This window comes from Orycteropus afer, unplaced genomic scaffold (assembly GCF_000298275.1).
Source record: "Orycteropus afer afer isolate SDZICR_OR568_19922 unplaced genomic scaffold, OryAfe1.0 scaffold00040, whole genome shotgun sequence".
Lineage (NCBI taxonomy): Eukaryota > Metazoa > Chordata > Mammalia > Tubulidentata > Orycteropodidae > Orycteropus > Orycteropus afer.
Genome location: NW_006921627.1, coordinates 13,713,018 through 13,734,437, shown reverse-complemented (window position 1 = coordinate 13,734,437; position 21,420 = coordinate 13,713,018).

Genomic DNA, 21,420 nt, shown 5'->3' with positions numbered 1-21,420 from the left:
GCAGTATCACTACGGAAGTAGGATTGCCCAAACTTCCTTCTGAGGAGTGGCTGGTGGGTTTGAACCGCCAGCCGTCTGGTTAGCAGGCAAGTGTCTTAGCCATTATGCTACCAGAGCTCCATATATATATATTTGACAACAAAATTTCTCCTGAGAATCAAGCCTTATAACAAAACAAACCCCTATATGTGCTATTTTCACCCAAAGATCACAGAAAGACTTGGTGATAGGTGTATGTCACAAGTAAGCAGGAAGACAGAGAAAAGAGAGATGTTTTTCCATTGTTTCGTATGCCAAAATGATGCCAGTTTCCTAGAAAAACTTCCAACTTGTAAATTTAAAAATTACTTTGAAATGTCCCAGTAGTTTCTAAAGAGGTTAACTATGATCTTATGCTTCTCATATCCTGGGGAAAATCCACCTGGAGAAATACTTTCCTTTCATCACTACAAAGTAAGCATCATTGTTCACTAATGTATCCCATGGACAAAGAAGGGTGATTGGCACATAATAAGCCCTCAGGGCACATAATAGATCCTCAGTAAGGACTTGATGGACAAATTAATCAATAATGAATTTTAACACAGACTGATCTTCTTGCCAAATTTCAGATTTGCAACAGTGACACTACCAACCACTAGGTTTTTCCCTGGGACTTCTATCACTTTTTTAGACAAAAACAAAACCAAACTCATTGCCTTCAAGTCAATTCCAACTCATAGTGACCCTACAGAACAGAATACACTGTCCCATAGGGTTTCCGAGGCTGTAATCTCTATAGAAGCACAGTGTCACATCTTTCTCCCACTGAGAGGCTGGTACGTTCAAAGCACCGACTGTTCAGTTAATAGCTGAGCACTTAACCAATAGGGCTTTTGTGTGTGTGTATGTGAACATCATGTAACCAAAAACTCTTTTGACTTTTATTTCTCTTCTTGACCCCTGGCTCCCCAAGGACGATTGAGTTTTACACTAATATCTTCTCTCTTATGAACAGGCATACTACATTAAAATCAAATGAATTTCCAGCAGAGCAACTATGTGTATTCCTGCTCCACTCACTATAACCCTCCATATAGAAGTTCAGTCCTGTGCCTCACTGCTGCTCCCTCTGTCTCCTACTCTGAAATTTCTTAGGACAGTGAAACCTACCATCCAAGGAGACATTCCCCATTGGTTACCAGTAAACCTGGTCTTTTGTATGATTTTGAGTTTTGTTCCACATTTTTTTTCCTATTTTATCCAGGGTCTTCTATTTTTATCCCTTTCCAAGGGGTTGGCATTGGTAGCTGGGCACCATCTAGTTCTTCTGGTCTCAGAGTCATGTAAGCTTAGGTTCTCATTGTCCAGGAGCAGCTTTCAACTAATTGCTTCTATGTGTCTCTGATTTTCTTCACTCTTCTTTGCCCCAGACAGGGAAAGACCAGTTGTTTCACCTTGGATGGCCTCTTAGAAGCTTTTAAGACACCAGTAGCTATTCATCAAACTAGGATGTAGAACTATGTTTTTGTGTAGAATGTTATATCAATTGAGGTTGACATCTCCTCCAGTTGGATTTTTAACTGCTTCCTATTTGGTTTTGTCACCTTGCAAAGACTCCATTGTACTAGAATGGTGGACTGGCAGTGGTAATATCCATAGGAGCTTGTTAGAAATACAGATTCTTGGCTCCTATCCAATACCTACTGAATCATAAACTGCATTTGTTAACAAGATCACAAAAGTTTGGAAAGCACTGGACTATACCAATGGCTCTCCACATTGGCATAATTTAAGGAAATTTAAAAAATCTTAATGTCCAGGAGATACCTCCAATCAATTAAACTAGAATCTATGGTGGTGGGCCCCAAGGATTAGTGTTTTAAAGCTCCCTCCAGTGACACCAGTTGGAGCCAAGTTTGATAAACTTTTCTTATTCCTATATGGTTAACTAATGATGCAATAATTTTAGAATCACTGCAATCTCTGTAGAGAAAAAGAATTGAAGACATAGAAAAGACAGAGTCTTTTCTCTGGGATGCTGATATCTTATCTGGCATCAAGTACATGCCTTGGCTAGACAAGATCTAGTCCTGACTTCAAAGACATCTTTCTGAAGATTGACCCAGAGAAGGGGCTAGGATAGTATAATGGTGAGGAGGCAGACAGATCTTGGCCCAATGCTTCTGCGTACTAGCTATGTGACTTTATCAACACAGCTTCTGCATCTGTAAAATAGTGATCATAATATTACTTGTCACCAAACTTTTCATCTAGAATAATCATCTGAAATCTTTTTTTCCAGAATAAAGCCCAATATCAAATGTTCATCAAATTTTCTCAAATAAAAATGCTATATTGTATTTTCAAGCTGGGTAGCACCAAAGAAATGTGACTACTACTGCATCTTTTATTTTCCTAATTTTTATTATGATTTGCATGAAAGTTTACAGAGCAAATTAATTTTCCATACAGCAGTTCATACACCTTTGGTTTCATGACATTGACTGCAATTCCCCACAATGTAACAGCTCCCTTCCCACTTCCTTTCTGTAGTTACCTCTTCCCTGTGTCCTTCTTTCCTACGCATTCCTGCCCCCTGAGCTATCTCCCAGTGCAAATACTGCCCTTCTGTTCTCCCATGATTGATCGTACTACTGTATGTTTTATTTATGTAAGTAGTATGTCTGCAGATCTGTCTTGCTGTTGTTGTTGTTAGTTGCCAATAAGTCAATTCATGGTGATCCCATGTTACAGAGTAGAACTTCTTTATAGGGTTTTCTTGGTTGTAATCTTAACAGTACCTCTGGGTTTGAACCACCAACCTTTATGTTAGCAGTTGAGCACAAACCATTTGTACCCCCTAAGAACCTGGGGCTCTGGTAGCATAGTGGCTAAGACACTTGCCTGCTAACCAGACAGCTGGCGGTTCAAACCCACCAGCCACTCCTTGGAAGGAAGGTTGGGCAATCCTACTTCCGTAGTGATGCTGCCTCAGACACCCAAGGAGGGGTCACTATGAGTCACGTTTGACTCGACGGCACATAACAACAACAACAACAACAAAGAACCTGGGATAGGGTATTTCTCTCTAACCATATTAAAAACATATTCATTAATAAAGAGTTTATTGACACTATGTACTGATATGTCCTTAAGTTTTTAAAAGACATACCTTATATTTTCCCTCTAAACCAAACAAGTATGCTTTGATCAGCTCAACTGACTACAATCAAGTCTGTTGAGGGAGTGATTTTTCTCTATGGATTGTGTCTTAGTTATCTAGTGCTGCTCTAACAGAAATACTATAAATGGGTGGCTTTAACAAACAGGAATTTATTTTCTCAGAGTTAAAGAGCCTAGAAGTCCAAATTCAGAGGTCTGGCTCTAAAGGAAGGCTTTCTCCCTCAAGGAAGGTCTTGTCTCTTCAGCTTCAGCTTCCTTGTTCCTTAGAGATCTACATGCATCTTGGCATCAATCTTACCCCCATCTCTGTTCACTTGTTTGTGCCTTTAAAATATATTTCAAAAGAAATTGACTCAAGATACACCCTACACTAATCCTACCTCATTAACACAACAGATAATTCATTCCCAAATGGGATTATAACAGTAGGTATAGAGTTTAGGATTTATAACATATATTTAGGGGGCGGATGACACACAATTCAATCTATAACAGACAGTATTTACTTTATTTTCCTTCTACAATGTAGGACCCACCATGGAGATGGTTGCCATGGAACATCTCTTTTATTAGGCTTGTATATGTCTGTATGTGCTAATTCAGACTCTTGAACTTCTCTGTTAACTCCTTTCCTGCTTGTAGGAAGTTAAGAGTTCCTAATTAAAAACAAATTTTCTACTTTTTTAATGAAGGGATTAAGAAATAATCTCCAGTCACCAGAGTCATGAGGATTAGGAATCATTAGGCTTCCTTGCAAAGGTCTCTCTGGGCATGGCTTTCTAATAGGCATCTAGCCCTTCTATTTTCCTCACAAAAGGCTCTAGCTTCTGTGTGCCAAGGAGATAGAATTACACAGGAATGAGAAATTCTATCAGGTCCAACTCCATAAATTTGGGCATGTGTTAGTCTGAACCCTAGAGGGGCATATTTAGTATTTTTAATGTTGTAAATATAATTTCTAAGTGACCTGGGTGGAGACAGTTTGCTTTGTTTCTTTCCTAGCAAGCACTTTGTGGTGGTTAAGTCTGTGTGTCAACTTGGCTAGGCCTGGTTGAGTGGCTGGGCAGCTGGATGTAGCTTTCTCCATGATGAGACTGGTAATCAACTTCATGGTGGAATCTACTGTGAGCAGCTGTGTAGCTGCCTTAGGGATATGGTCTGCTTCCTGTATATAAAGAGAAGCCTTGGGGAATGGTCTCCAGCTTATGGCACGCTTGAACCCTGCATGTAGCTGTATCATTGTTTAGCAGCCTGCCATGCTCTGCTGACCTTGGGACTTTCAGTGGACCTGAATTAATGGCCTGCCATGTGGTTTGGTAACATTGGGACTGTGCCTTTTTATTTGTCAACCTTGGGCTTGTCAGCCTCAGCAGCCAGCAGCTGTCTGAGTGAAGAAAAACCTGTAACTCCAGTGGGCCAGGAGCAGGAGGCAGAGCTGAAGCCCAAGGTTGAGGGGCTTTCACCCAGGCCCTAGAGCCTGGCACTTTGAATTTGGGCTTAAAGCCTCCAAATTGAAAGAATAAACTCCTGTTTGTTCAAGCCATCCAATATGTGGTATATTCTTGTCAGAGCAGCACTAGGTAACCAGGCCATACTTCATGCCTATATAGGAGCTCTGGTAGCATAGTGCCTAAGGCACTTGAGCACTTGACTGCTAACCAGAAGGCTGGCAGTTCAAACCCACCAGCCACTCCTTGGAAGGAAGGTTGGGCGATCTACTTCCGTAGTGATACTGCCTTGGCAACCCAAGGAGGGGTCGCTATGAGTCGGGGCCGACTTGACAGCACATAACAAGAAGTCTGATCATGAAGTATAAATCAGTGACATTGCAAAATTACAAGGAGATGGGCTTAGAGCAGGTAATGGTATCTGCAGGTGCTGCCTACTGGTGTTTCTGAAGAATTCAGTCCTCAAAATTGGGTCTTTTAAGGAACTATCATTTAAATCAATGGTTTGCTGCACAGATGGTAAAAAGAATTCTTTGTGCAGGATTTAACATGTTCATCAAATAACAGGCTGCTCAACCATGGAGAGAACTTACCATTATAGTCAAAAGCAATTTCAAAAATATTACTGGAAATGCATTCAGAAAATATGACAGTGATGTACTTCTCCAGCCTATAGGCATGGTAGAAAAATCTCCCATTCAGTACTGAGTGTATGTGTCCCTCTAAATGTCCAGTGTGCAAAATATTTTCTAATGAGCAGGTAAATTGTATCTATTCCTTTGCCAGAGGAAGAACCAATTTCTTTATTTTCATGTTCTCATTCTATACATTTTGTGGGCAACAATCTAGAATTTTTTCCTTTCCCCTGAATGGTACTGCAGCAGTTCTGATTCCACTCCAGAAATCAACTGGACATCAGGAACATGATGTTTTTAGGAAGACATTAGACTTTTATAGTTTTATTTTAAATATGTATTATAAAACCTGGAAAGAGCTTCTGTGTTCTAAAAAAGGAAACCCTAAAAAGTAAAACATGGAGGGGATTCCGAGTCATAGAGACCCTCATTGGGTTTCCAACGCTGTAAATCTTGACTTCCGGTAAGATGGAGGAATAGGCAGACAAGCGACACAGACCCTCTTCAACAAAGAAAAGAAAAACCAATTGACAGAGATACAGAAGATAATCCTGGAGCCCTGAGTTTTGAAAGGAACTATACAGAAGTGGATTAGGCACCAGCTAGTGGAGAAACCTGAACGAAAACAGTGAGTACAGAGGGGTCAGAGCTGCAGACTGTCAGCTACTCTGATGGGACCAACAGCCTAAATATTTCCAAGTGGTGTTGGGACCTGAGAATTGACCTGAAGATCAGCCCTGGTCACCAAGGGCTGCAGGGACAACTGCACTGGTGGTCTATGACTAGGAAGGGAAACAGCAAGGAGGGAGACAACCTGAGCGGTTGACTTTCTGCTTTCCGAAGGGTGCAGCCATTTTGATTATTTACACGTGGCAGCCATTTTGGATATTTAAAGTGACCAAGGGTGCAGCCATTTTGAATCTTTACAAGTGACAACCATTTTGGATTTTTAAGTGTTCGTATTTTCATTCAGATTCCAGGGACTTAAAAATAGCCTGTTTTGCCAAGGTCAGCAGGGACATATGAGAGGCTGACAACAGGAAAGGAGAGAGGTGGCAAGGGTATAAGTGCTATCAACTAGCAAATAGAGGAGCACAGCACCCTGCTTGTGTAAATAACATACAAAAAAAACAAAGAAAACGAAAATTGTGGGCTAGTCACTCCAACATACAATCACCAATTAAATATAAACACAAAAATGTCACAATGCCTCAGAGACAACAGAGCATCACAGTTCACACAAAGAATCAAGATAAAGCTGGAGAAACAAGTGACCAGGATACAGATCCAGAACACATCCCTGAGGAAGATGCTGCACTGGAACTCCCTGATAAGGAATTCAAAAGAATTATGTTTAGGTATCTTCAAAAGATTAAGAGACAGACCAAGGAAAACACAGAAAAAAACCCTAGAAGAATTTCAGAAGAAAATGCAAGAACAAAATGACAAAATAAATGAAAAATTAGAAATGATTTTAAATCTACAGGTAGAAATCCAGAAGATTAGTAGTAAATTGTCAGAAATAGATAACACATTGAAAGGGCAAAACAGTAGAATTGATGCAATGGAAGACAGAATTAATGAGATTGAAGACAAATACCTGAATACTTCTTTGGAAAGGGATCAATCAGAAAAAAAGATCAAAACAAAATGAAGAAAGCCTAAGGTTTATGTGGGATACCATCGAAAGGAATAACCTACATGTCATTGGAATTCCAGAACAGGAAGAGAATAATAAAACCACTGAGAAAATTGCCCAAGATTTGTTGGAGGAGAACTTCCCTGGTATGATGAAAGATGAGAATACATCCATTCAGGAAGTCCAATGAACCCCATACAGGATAGACCCGAGAAGAAAATCACCAAGACATGTCATCATCAAATTCACCAAAACCAAAGACAAAGAAAGAAGCATGAGAACAGCATGAGAAAAACGAAAATTTACCTACAAGGGGCAACCAATAAGACTAAGCTAAGATTTCTCGACAGAAACTATGCAGGTGAGAAGACAATGCGATGGTATATATAAAACCCTGAAAGAGAAAAATTTCCAACCAAGAATTATGTATCCAGCAAAATTGTCCCTCAAATATGATGGTGAAATTAGGACATTTCCAGATAAGCAGGAATTTGTTAAAACCAGACTGACCTTACAAGAGATGCTAAAGGGTGCCCTTTGGACAGAGAAGCAACAACAGCCAACAACAACTGACCATTAACACACATGATCATATAATCCAGAAACCAGCCCATCTGTGGAAGTATCCAAAGTAAATAAGCCTGCAAGATTGTAAACAGGGAAGCAGAGACATCAATTGACAAATGAGGACAACTACCAACTGTGTCATTACAGAACTTCTAGTTAGTAGGGAAGTCAAAACAACTACAAGATAGAACATACTTTTCTAAACTTGGGAAGAAAACTATAAATCACAGGGCAACCTCAAGGAAAAATGATAAACCTTCACATCAAAATAAAAAAGAGGACTAGCATAAGTATTCAGCAAATACTAAAACAATAGCAATGAAGGAAATGATAACAGTATTCATAAACAAAATGAGCTCAGCATAGAAAATTATATGGAACAAAGATATCAACACCACGAGAAAGCACATAACAAAAATGATAGCAACAAATTCATATTTGCTAATAATTACATATCCGGCAAGGGACTTATCTCTAAGGTTTATAGCAGAAGAGTGGATGACCAAACATAACATGATATGTACATAACACATAATGGAATGCTAGTCAGCACTAAAGAATAATATAGAGTCTGCAAAATACCACATAATATACATGAACTTGGAGGATATTATGCTGAGTGAAATAAGTCAATCACGGAAGGACAAATACAGTATTAGTTCATTATTGTGGAGGGTCAAAGAAAAGTTTATGTATGGAGGGAAACTTTGTTGGTTGCCAGGGGTGGGAGGGAACAGGAGGGAACACTGCAAAAAAAAAAATGCATTGACCCATGTCACTTTAGTTTTGTGTATTTCACTGTATATAAATTACATTTCAATAAAATGCATTAAAACAAATTTTAAAAAAGGCTGTAAATCTTTCTTCCATAGAGCAGCTGGTAGTTTTGAACCAAGGACCTTTCAGTTAGCAGCCAAATGTCTTAACCACTATACCACCAGAGCATCTTGAAAAAAAAAAAGCCCTTGTAAATTTATTATCAATCCCAGTCACTCCCCCTACAGAACTCAGACTCTAGAAGACTGAAAACTACACATCATTGTCTCATTTGTATGTTTGCTTCACACAGAGAGATAAAACTACTTCACCTGAAGAGCTATCTGTCATAGGTTCATGGTGTTTATCTGGATCCTGAATATCATAAGTGCCTCTTCCATTTGGGATTTGGAGCCAGAGAACCTCAGTTCTTTTCTAACCTTTAACACTTTCTAGCCTGTGTGACCTAAGACACATTACGTACTCTCTTGAAACTTTAGCTTCCTCAGACATAAAAAGGAAATATGCAGAGTGTCCCTTACCATAAACCTGAAGCTTTGACTTCAGTGCTCGCTAATCCAAAACTTCTCCTGCATCTTTGGCCCCATGACCCTTTCCAAGTGTTAAATTTCCATTTTTGTAAACTCTACCTGCCGAAGAACAAAATAGTCATCAGAGCATGACTGCTTTTCGATGAGCTGGACTTGGAAAGATGTGAACAGGGCCAATTTATTTCTTCCTTAATAACTTCCCCTTTAACCTGTTCTGTTGAGTCATCTTCCCTGACCCCAGATGAAATATCAGGCAGATCCCAGAGCCTATCCAGTCTCTCTTGGTCACTTAATATAAATTACCAGTATCTAAGCATTTAAAAATCCAGTCTGATCCAAAGAAATATTTTATTGGCTCACTTGATTAATGGCTTCTTTTTTCTTTCTCCAAGTCAGGCCGGACCTGGGCTTGGATGTTTACAGTGGAGAAGGAGAAGAGGAGGAAATTATGTTTTCCTTCTGCCTCCTTCAGGACTCTGACCTGGAGGTGGTGGTTGTGAAGGTGGTGATAAACAGATTGATGGAAAAGGACAAAAACCTTACCTTAGTGGTGTGATTGTAATCTGAGTGTGTGTGGTGGTTATGTTTGTGTGTCAACTTGGGTCTGGTTGAGTGGCCAGGAAGCTGGTGGTAGTTATTCCCCATGATGAGACTGGTAATCAACTCCATGGTGGAATCTACCACAAGCAGCTGAGTGGCTGCTTTGGGTAAGTGGTCTGCTTCCCATATATAAGCAGCAGCTTTGGTCTCTAGCATGTGGCACGCTTGGACCCTGCATGTAGCCGTGTCATTGTTCAGCAGCCTGCCATGCTATGCTGACCTTGGAACTTACAATGGACTTGAATTAATGGCCTGCCATGTGGTTTGGTAACATTGGGACTGTGCCTTTTCACTTGTCAACCTTGGAGCTTTTCAGCTTCAGCAGCCAGCAGCTGTCTGAATGAAGAAAAGCCTCTAGCTCCAGTGGGCCAGGAGCAGGAGGCAGAACTGGACCCCAAAGTTAAGGGGCTTTCACCCAGCCCCTAGAGCCTGGCACTTTGAACTTCTATTTAAAGCCTCCAAACTGTAAGAGAATGAACTCCTGCTTGTTAAGGCCATCCCATTTGTAGTATATTCCTGTCAGAGTGGCACTAGGTAACCAGAATAGTGTGGCAGCAATCACACTTCTTGCTTGTTCTCCACCCCATACCCTATCCCTAAAGCATATTTTGTTAGTTTTAAACCTATCTCCCTCTGTGTACCCTTTTCATCAATATTCTTTATCAGAGCTCTGCTTCTTGCAACAGGCCTGTGGGATTCCCTCCTCAATCCCAGGCTTCTGGTGGTCAGTGTCTCTTTCAAGAAGAACTACTAGATTGCATGGCCTGTGAGGCTTAAGGCAGCCACTCTACCAGAAAGGTTCAAATCCAACCTCATCGAATGGTCACACGTCTGGTCTGCCCACATCTGATGAGCCTGTCAAGAAGTCCTTACTAGTACAGGCCTCTGCACCATGGACAGCTCCCAACTCACTCTCATATCAGTCCCTGTGTATGCCCAAACACTCTCTTCACTAGGCCATTAAGAAAGCAGAAACTCTTTTCACCCAGAGTGTGAGTCTGGGGTGTGCAGCAGGGAAGGAAAGCACATCCCACCACCAACCCTCTCTAGAGAAATCATATTACCTTTCTTGATCATTCTCCTTGCCTTTCTTCTTGAAGAAGCTGACTTGATGTCTACTAACAATTGTAAATGAATGGAGACTGCATTATGGCTCAAATAAATGTTTCTGCATGTTTGTTTGCTTGCTTTGCATTTTTAATAGACTTTGTTTTCTAAAGCCATTTTAGATTTACAGAAAAATTGTGCAGAAAGTAGAATTGCCTTATGCTCCTTCCCCATGCACATCATTTTTCATATTCATATCTTGCATTCCTGTGGTAAAGAGCAGTAGTACAGTGATTAAAGCATTGAGCTGCTAACCAAAAGGTCCGAGGTTTGAACCCACCAGCCACTCTGTGGGAAAAACTTGAGGCAGTCTGCTTCCGTCAAGATATACAGCCTTGCAAATGCTATGGAGCAGTTCTATTCTGCCTTACATGGCTGCTATGAGTCAGAATTGACTCAATGGCATTGGACTTGCTCTTTTTTGTTTTATTCCTGTGGTACATCTGTTACAATTGATGATTCAATATTGACACATTATTATTAACTAAAGTCCATAGTTTACTTTACAATTTACTGTGTTGTACATATGAAAACATGCTCAAGATCATATAACATTAAAAAACCAAACCTGCTGCCATCAAGTCAGATTTGACTCATAGAGACCCTTCCTTGGGTTTCCAAGGTGGTATCACTACAGAAGTAGATTGCCCAACCTTCCTTCTGAGGCGTGGCTGGTAGATTTGAACCGCCAGACTTCTGGTTAGCAGTTAAATGCCTTAGGCACTATACCACCAGAGCTCCCCATTTAACATTAAACCAAAAAAAAAAAAAAAAAAAAATTTACTGCCGTTGAGTCAGATCTGACTCATACCAAGCCCTCCTTGGGTTTCCAAGGCAGTATCACTACAGAAGTAGACTGCCCAACTTTCCTTCTGAGGAGTGGTTGGTGGGTTTAAACCTCCAGGCTTCTGGTTAGCAGTTAAATGCCTTAGTCACTATGCCACCAGAGCTCCCCCATATAACATTAGGAAATTGCAAAACAGAAATCAACAAGCTACCACTATACACATATCAGAATAGCTAAAATCTAAAACACTAATAACACCAAATGCTGGCATAATAATAATTATGTAATAATAATTCTCTTTCATTGCTGGTGGAATGTAAAAAGGTAAAGCCACTTTGGAAAAAACAGTCTGACAATTTCTTAGAAAGCTAAACATGGACTTACCATATGATCCAGTGATCTTACACCTAGATATTTACCCAAATGAGATGAAAAGTGTACGGCTACATAAAAATTTGCACATGAATGTTTATAACAGCTTTATTCATAATTGGAAGTAACAGAGAGATCCTTCATTAGGTGAATGGATCAGCAGAATGTAATATATCCATTGTATTACAATGGAATATTATTCAACAATTGTTTTGGTTACCTAGTGCCACTCTGACAGGAATATACCACAAATGGGATGACTTGAACAAACAGTTTATTCTCTTACAGTTTAGAAGGCTAGAAGTTCAAGTTCAAAGTGTCAGGCTCTAGGGGCTGGGTGAAAGCCCCTTGATCTTGGGCTTTAGCTCTGCCTTTTGCTCCCAGCCCACTGAAACTAGAGGCATCTCTTCAGTTAGGCAGCTGCTGGCTGCTGAGGCTGACAAGCCCAAGGTCGACAAGTAATTACCAAACCACATGGCAGGCCATTTGATTCAAATCTATTAGAAGTTCCAAGATCAGCAGAGCATGGCAGGCTGCTGAATGAAGACTCAGCTACATGCAGGGTTCAAGCATGCCATAAGCTAGAGACCATTCCCAAAGCTGCTGCTTATATATGAGAAGCAGACTACATCCCTAAAGCAGCTACTCAGCTGCTTGTGGTAGATCCCACCATGGAGTTGATTGCCAGTTTCATTATGGGCAATAACTACCACCAGCTGCCCAGCCACTCAACCAAGCCAAGCCAACTTGACACACAACCTTAACTACCACAATGATAAAAACAAATGAGTTATCAAGTTATGAAAAGTCATGGAGGCACCTTAAATGCATAGTACGAATTGAAAGAAACCAGTTTGAAAAAGTTGTATACTATATAATTCCGACTACATAACATTCTAGAAAATGCAAAACTATAAGAGACGGTGAAAAGATCAGTGGTTACCAGATGACCAAACGAGGGAGGCATGAATAGGTAGAGCCATTGTTGTTGTATGCCAATGAGTCAATTCTGACTCATAGAAATGCTATATGATAGAGTAAAACTGCCCCTTTGGGGTCCTAGGCCCTTTATGGGAGCAGATTGCAAGGTTTTTTTCTCCATGGAACTGCTGGTGAGTTCAAACAACTGACCTATTAGTTAGCATCCACATGCTTAACCCTTGTACCACTAGGACTCCTTGTAGGTAGAGCAGAGGACATTTTAGGGCAGTGAAACTATTTGTGTGATATTATCATGATGTACACATGATATTCAGCATCTGTCAAAAGCTATTGAACTGTACAACAGAGTGAACTCTAGTGTAAACTATGGACTTTAGTTAATAATGCTGTATCAATATTGGTTCATGCATTGTAGTAAATATATCACAGGAATGCCGGATGTTAATAGGAAAAATGACGTGGAGGGGGAGGAGCATATGGGAACATTCTGTACTTTCTGCACCATTTTTCTGTAAACCTAAAACTGCTCTAAAAATAAAAACTATTCAAAAAATCCAAAATAAATTTTTAAAAATGCAGAAGCATTGATATGAGCTGTAATACCTCTTCATTTGTTGCTCTGTTAGTGCTAGCTAGTCTCTACTCATTAACAATTGTTGCTATCAAGCATCTCTGACTCTTGTTGACTCCATATACAATGGAACAAAACATTACCTGGTCTTGCACCGTCTTCATGATCTTTGCATACTTGGACTCAGTCCGTTGTTACAGCCACTGTGTGTTTTGAGTGTCTTCCAACTAAGGGGGCTCATGTTCCAGTAATAGATCAGAAAATCTTCTGTTGTGATCCATAGAGTTTTCATGTACTAATTTCTGGAAGTCTATTACCAGGCCTTTCTTCTTAGCCTGTCTTTGTTGTTGTTGTTGTTGTTAAGTGCCGTCGAGTTGTTTCCGACCCATAGCAACCCCATGCACAGCAGAACGAAACACTGCCCGATCCCGCACCAGCCCCACAATCCCTGCTATACTTGAGCCCATCATCGCAGCCACCGTATCAATCCATCTCCTTGAAGGCCTCCCCCTCTTTCGTCGACCCTCCACCCTACCAAGCATGACATCCTTCTCCAGGGAATGGTCCCTTCTTACAACATGACCAAAATAGGTGAGACAAAGTCTGGCCATTCTTGCTTCCAAGGAGCATTCTGGCTGCACTTCCTCCAGGACAGATTTGTTAGTTCTTTTAGCAGTCCACGGCACTTTTCAGCATTCTTTGCCAGCACCACAACTCAAAAGCATCAACTCTTCTTCGGTCTTCCTTATTCATTGTCCAGCTCTCACATGCCTGTCTTAGCTCTGTTAAAACTTGTTCACTGTGGATGACTGTGGTGCAATGGATGACTTTTATATAGCCTTCCTAGTCATAGTCTTGTAATACCCACCAAATGATTGGATGGGGTTGTGCAAACAAGGTCATTGTGGCCCACCAAAGGGATTGAACAGTTTTGTAATAATGTAAATAAGGTGCACAGAACCCTGTGGGGTGAGACAATGCAAATAAAGTATATGGAACCCTAACGAGGGGATTGGTCAGTTTCACCATCCCTCTAGGCTTAAAACGAGCCATCCCAGAGATGGAAGAGGTGGATCTGACTACAACTATGAAGAATAGATGGGAGCAGACTGTGTCCTTTGGACTCTGGGTCACCGCACTGGGAACCTCTTAATTCCAAGAGACAGAGAGCTATAATGTTGGAGATGAAGAGAGACAGCAAGAAATAGCAGCAGAGAAATGTGGCAACAGAGGCAGCAGAACCTGCAGACCAGCAGAATATGATGCAATGGGATTCCAAGCCCATGGAATGAGACTCTGAGCGCCTTTGAGCAGGAGGCTTGCTGGTGGAACGGGGCACCTCTGGGCGCTTGTCAGAGCTATACTCACTGACCCTCAGAGTGAGAGAGCTGAGTGCCTTCAGGTTAAGGCTTATTGGCAAGTGGTGGTGCCTCCAGACACTTATTGGAGGAGCTAAAGTGCTTTGTAATTCTTGCCCAAGAAAGGCAGAGGCAGGGTCAGCACAAGGCCCAAGAGGCCCAAGGGGCCAAGGGCCAGAAAAAAGCCTGCCTACAGGCACTGAGAAGAAACTGTCTTGATCAAAGAACTATATCCTGAGCCTTTCCTCATCCTGAATCCTGTTACTTTCCTAATTGTTGTTGTTGTTGTTTGCCGTCGAGTCGGCCCGACTCATAGCGACCCCTCCTTGGGTTTCCGAGGCAGTATCACTACGGAAGTAGGATTGCCCAACCTTCCTTCCGAGGAGTGGCTGGTGGGTTTGAACCGTCAGCCTTCTGGTGAGCAGTCAAGTACCTTAGGCACTATGCTACCAGAGCTCCTGTCTGTGAGTTTTTTATGGCCATTGCAACAAATTATTGAGCCCATTAGAGCAGAGAGTGCTATGGGAGGGGTGGCTGGTCTCAGAACTGATAAGAAGTTTGGACAGAAAAGGTAGGTCTGATGTGCAATTCATAGAACAGCTTTGGGCTGATGCTGATGGTGATTATTTCTCCCACTTATGAAGTTGGACACCCCTGTGTCGCCATTTTTACAATTACTTTGCTGGTGTTTGTAATACTAGTGGCATAGCTTCCAGCATCATAGCAACATGCCAGAAGGGTGGTGGTCATTAAAGATAAAAACCAAACAACAACAGTAAAAAAGCCCATTGTTGTCTAGTAGATTACAACTCTCGATAACCCCATGTGTTACAGAACAAACTGCCCATGTTGTTTGTTGTTGTTATGTGCCATGAGTCAGACTTGACTCCTCCTTGAGTTTCCCAGGCAGTATCACTACAGAAGTAGATTGCCCCATCTTCCTTCCAAGGAGTGGCTGGTGGGTTTGAACCCTCAGCCTTCTGGTTAGCAGTCAAGTGCTTTAGCCACTATGCTACCAGAGCTCCTTCCAACTCATAGCAACCCTTTAGTTGTTTCTAAGGCTGTAACTGTTACAGGAGTCCTGGTGGTACAGTGGTCAAAGCACTTGGCTGCAAGATGTGGCAGTTGGCTTCTGTGAAGTTTAAAAAAAAACACAACAAACTCACTACACTACCATCTAGGCGATTCTGACTCATAACGAACCCCATTGGGTTTCCAGGTCTGTAAATGTTTACAGAAGCAGACTCCCCCTTCTTTCTTACACTGAGTGACTGGTGGGTTCGAACCACCAACCTTTTGGTTGGCAGCAAAATGCCTTAACCACTATGCTACCAGAGGCCCTTTCTGTGAAGATTATAGCCTTGGAAACTCTATGGGGCAGTTCCACCCTGTTCTGTAAGGTCACTATCAGTTGGAATTGACTCAACAGCAATGAGTGTAAACATACATGAGAAAAAGTACTATTTTTATAGTCAAGAAATAATTTAATCAAACTGTCTAAAACTAGTAGCTTAACTACAAAATAATAAAGTCCAGCTTTGAAGGGAGGAAAACCAAAGAAATTAAACAAACGCTCCCCTACCATTACCCATATTATTGTGCTCTTATAATGTGAACCTCCACAAATGAGAGTTTTCTCAATCCCTGATTTGTTCTTTGTTGGAAATAGAACAGTCTTCATTTAAATGAGTAAAGGAAACCTCAACAAATTATTTATTCAACAAATACACATTGCTTTCTTATTTTGTGCCAGATTCTAAGCTAAATACAAAAAAAAAAAAGTATGAATTAGACATTTTTTGTACTTTCAAGGAGCGTACAGTCTGAAGTGGAAGATACAGGAGGAAAAAGACTTGACCACATAGGGCAATGGGTGCACTATTGATAGGTAAACTGAGGAGAAACACTTACCCCAGATTTGAGAAGTCCAAGAAAGTTTCTTGGACAGAATAATACCTAAACTAAAAACAGAAACATGAGCAGGATCAGCTGATACATATGTAAGCTTTTAATTATTATTTGTTTTTAATGGAGGAGGGTGTTTAAAAGTGGTTGACAGGAAAGGTAAAGAGAAGAGGTGAGCAGATGATGGTGAAGCAATAGCACGTACAAAAGCTTAGAAATGAGAGAGAAAACCTGGCTTATTATGAAACATTCAGTTCTTTTGTGGCAGACAAGAGTAAAACCCCCCAAAATGAAACCCACTGCCATTGGGTTGATTCTAATTCATAGTTACCCTATAGAAGAGAGCAGAACTGCCCCAAAGGCTTTCCAAGGCTGTAAATCTTTTTATGTTTAAAAAAGTTTTTTTGTGATTTGGGTGAAAAATTACAGAGGAAATTCATGTTTCATACAGCAGTTCATACACATTTTGTTTCAGGACATTGACTGCAATGTAACAGCTCTCTTCCCACTTCCTCCCCCTAGTTAGCTCTTCCCTGTGTCCTTCATTCCCAGGCACTCCAGCTCCCTGAACTGTCTTCCTGTGCAAACACTGCCCTTCTGTTCTTCCGTGATTAATCATTCCAAGGAGTGTATCTACCTGATATAAATGTTCACCCCATATCCAAGGCTGTAAATCTTGAATGGTTGAATGAAAGATCACAGGCAGACTGTTTCATCTTCATCTGGCAGAGCAGCTGGTAGGTTCCATTTGCTAACCTTCTGGTTAGCAACCAAATGCTTTAACCACTGCACTAGCACAACTCCCAGACAAGAGTAAGAGAGGGCAATTACCAGAGATGAGGCTTGAGTCAGTATGTGATAAAGCAATCAGGGTTTTTTCATTAGTCTCAGGGTAAATGGGAGCTACTGAGGAATTTTAATTTGAGCTGTGATCAGGTGAGCTTTAAATTGGAGGATTGATTAAACTGTTTGTAGGTAATTACTTAAAGGAGCTCTGGTGGTACAGTGCCTAAGGCATTTGACTGCTAGCCAGAAGGTCTGAGGTTCAAACGCACCAGCTGCTCTGCAGGAGGCAGATGGGGCAATCTACTTCAGTAAAGATTTGTTGTTGTTATGTGTTGGCTGACTCATAGCAATCCCTCCTTGGGTTTCCAAGGCAGTATCACTATGGAAGTAGATTGCCCAACCTTCCTTCCGAGGAGTGGCTGGTGGGTTTGAACCGCCAGCCTCCTGGTTAGCAGTCAAGTATCATAGGCACTACGCTACCAGAGCTTGCCTGTACAGATTTACTGCCTTGGAAATCCAATGGGGGTCAATATGAGTTGGAATCGACTGGATGACAGTGAGTTAATACTTAAGACCATTGGGCACCACTGTAGGGTTGTAAGTGATGAGATGAACTGTAGTGTGGAGAATGAATAGGAATAAGGAGTCTTTGAAACTAGTTAATCCCAGATAACTTTTCTGACAAATTTTCTGACAAATTTGTTTGGACTATGAGAAAAGAAGAGTTAAGGATGCTGTCAGTTTTTGACTCAAGCAACTAGGGTAACAGAATTGGATCAAGATGAAGAGGGCTGAGAGTGGATCATGATTTCAGTGGAGGAGATCATGAATTTAGTTTGGTAAATTTAACTGAAATTATGTATTAAACAATACATAATATTATATATTTTATATCCAAGTGGAGATATAGGATTGGTAGTTGGATGTACAAACATGGAAAGAAAATCTGGAAGTCCTCACCATCGGAGCAGTATTAAAAGCCATGTGATGGGATCATGTGGGATAAGACTGTATATAAAGCCATGTGATGGGATCATGTGGGATAAGACTGTATATAAAGAGATAAGCAATCCAGGGAGTTAGCCTTGGGAGACTCAAAAGGTGCAAGGTGGGGCAGAAGAAGAGGAAAACAAAGGAAATAAGCAAAGAAATCTTTAAAGGGACAGTCATTCATGTAGGAGACCCAGGAAAGGATGGTGTCCTAGAAGTTATAAGAAGAAAGTTTTTCAAGGTCGAAAGAGTGATTACTGTGTCCAACTCTCTTGATACATCAAGTAAGATGAGTACTGTGAATCGATCGTTAGATTTTTGCAATGTGAAGGCCATTAATTTGTGACTTTGACAAGATAAGTGCCTGTGGAGGGTTAGATGTGAAAGGTTTTTTGGAGTAGATTCAAGAGATGAGGGCAGGGCACATTGCTTACATGAAACAAGCAAATATAGAAAACTCTTTAGAGAGTTTTGATGTAAAAGAAAATGAGAAATGGGTTAGGGGCAATAAAGGAATGTGGGATTCTGCAAGGTTATTTTTGTTGTTGTTGTTATTCTTACTATGGTAATGACCGTAGCCCATTTGTATTGCTGATGGAAATGATAGAGGAAAACTAATGATGCAATTAACGATTTGAATCCCACAAGGGGAGGCAGCAAATCTTAAACTTGAATTTAAATAAGTTTTTAGTATGCAGAAGCAATTTAACTGTTTTTTTTTGTTGTTGTTGTAGTTCTATAATCTTGGGCTGTATGAAGACATTTAAAAATTGATATATAATTCACATATCATAAAATTTACCCTTTATTTTTTCATATGTTTATTGGCGATTTGTATATCTTCCTTGGAGAAATGTCTATTCAATATCTGGAGTAGAACTGCCCCATAAGGTTTCCAAAGCTGTAATCTTTATGGGAGCAGGCTGCCACATCTTTCTCTTGCAGAGAGGCTGATTGTTTCAAACCACCACCCTTTTGATCAGCAGCCAGTCATTTTAATCACTGCACCACCAGGGCTCCTTACTTCCTTGGTAGTTGCCCTTTAATACATAAAAACTTCCTATTTTGATATCATCCCATTTATCTTTTTTCCTTTGCTTGCTTGTGCTTTTGGTGTCATGTCTAAGAAACCATTGCCTAATCCAAAATCATGAAGATTTCCACCCTTTTTTTCCCCCTATGTTTTGTACGTTTAGCTCTTACATTTAGGTCTTTGGTTTTTTCTGAATTAATTATTTATATGGAGTTAGGTAGGTATCCAATTTAATTTTTTTGCCTGTCATTATCCAGCTGTCCCAATACCAATTGGTAGAAAGCACCATTTCATTCCCCTACTGAGTGGTATTGGCAGCCTAATCTAAAATCAATTTATCATGGGAATTTTTTACAATTTCCTACATACAAGATAATGACATCTGCAATTAGAGATAGTTTTATTTTTTCCTGTATAAACTGTATGTCTTTTATTTCTTTTTCTTGCCTAATACTGGCTTCACGGGATGACTAAGGAAGTGTTCCTTCCTCTCTATTTTTTGGAAAGAGTTTGTGAATCATTTAATGCTTCTTTAAATCTGAAGTTGCTGTTTTAAAACTGCTGCATTATATTTTATAGTATAATACAAGGTGTTCTTTTGTTTTGTTTTTTTTAGCTTGCTAGATCTGAGTTCAAATTCTAACTACAACCCTTACTATCTGTATGAGTTTGAGTTCCTATTATTGTGGGTGTCTCCCCCCAACCCTTGGGCTTATTATTCATTTTCTAGGGACTAAGATATACATGTGGTTAGGTAAAACATGGAACTTACATATGTACTTGTTTTTTCTCTCTGTTGCTCCCTGTCCTCCAATCTCTGGATCTCCTTATAGGCTCTCAAGTCTTTTGTTTTGTTTGTTTGTTTTGACTCCCTTTAGGTGAACCTTATCTTTGGAATTTTGTTGGGGAAAAGAAAAAACAAAACAAAACCAAACTTCTAATCTGAGTAGTCTCCCCACAGTATGCCCTATTGTAGTCATTTGCAGTCAGGGCTTCTCAGTGAAATTCGGTTTTTTTCTACTAATGGTTATGGATTTCAGTGACAACAGAGTACAGGTTTAACTACAGCATGGTACAACAGGTAAATGGGACGAGACGTTCTTATGTGGGCTGTAGCTAACTGGAGAAATCAGACCCCATCTATACTAAGCAAGTGCTCCTGAGATCCAATCAGCTGTTGATTACATGGGAATTTAGGCACACTGGTTCCCGATCTTTAAAAAAAAAGAAATCTGGAAACTTGAATCTTGCTTCTGAATCTCTTGACTTTTAAATATTTACAATAAATTTAAACTTTTGTTCCAAAAAGGATGTTGTTAGGTGCTGTTGAGTCAGTTCAGCTTCATAGCGACCCTATGTACAACACAAAAACGCAGCCTGGGCCTGCACCATCCTTACAATCATTACTGTCTTTTCCTCATTTCTTAGGAACATTGTAGCTGCACTTACTCCAAGACAGATCGTTATTCTGGCATAACACAATACATATATTATTCAGCATTCTTCACCAGCATCATAAATTCAAATGCATCAGTTATTCTTCAGGCTTCCTTATTCATTATCCAGTTTTTGGACATATATGAGGCTACTGAAAATACAATGGCTTGGGTCAGGCACACAGTACTCCTCAGTGACATCTTTGCTTTTTAGCACTTTAAAGAAGTCTTTTGCAGCAGATCTGTCCAATGCTATGCGTTTTGATTTCTTGACGGCTGCTTCCATGGGTATTGATTGTGAATCCAAGTAAAATGGAATACTTGACAACTTCTACATTTTCTTTGTTTATCATGATGTTATTTATTGGTGCAATTGTAAGGACTTTTGTTTTCTTTATATTAAAGTGTAATCCATACTGAAGGTTGTATTAAAAAAAAAAATGCTTCACAGTGAAAACATGTCTGTTTCCTGAAGTCTACCTGCAGCTGTCATTTTGCAACCTCTGGCCTAGGGTTCTTATTCATTTCATGGCTTCAGTGGTCAACTATATGCCAATAATTCTTATTCAACTCAGACCTTTTTTTTTTTTTTTCCAGCTCTAGATCCATACATTGTATCTACCTGACCATTTGACCGCTCTTCTTGAATGTCTTAAAAGCACAATAAAGTCATTCTGTCCACAATCAGACTCAGGATTTTCTCCCACTAAATATAATGTGCTAGGAGCTCTGGTAACATCGTGCCTAAGGCACTTGACTGCTAACCAGAAGG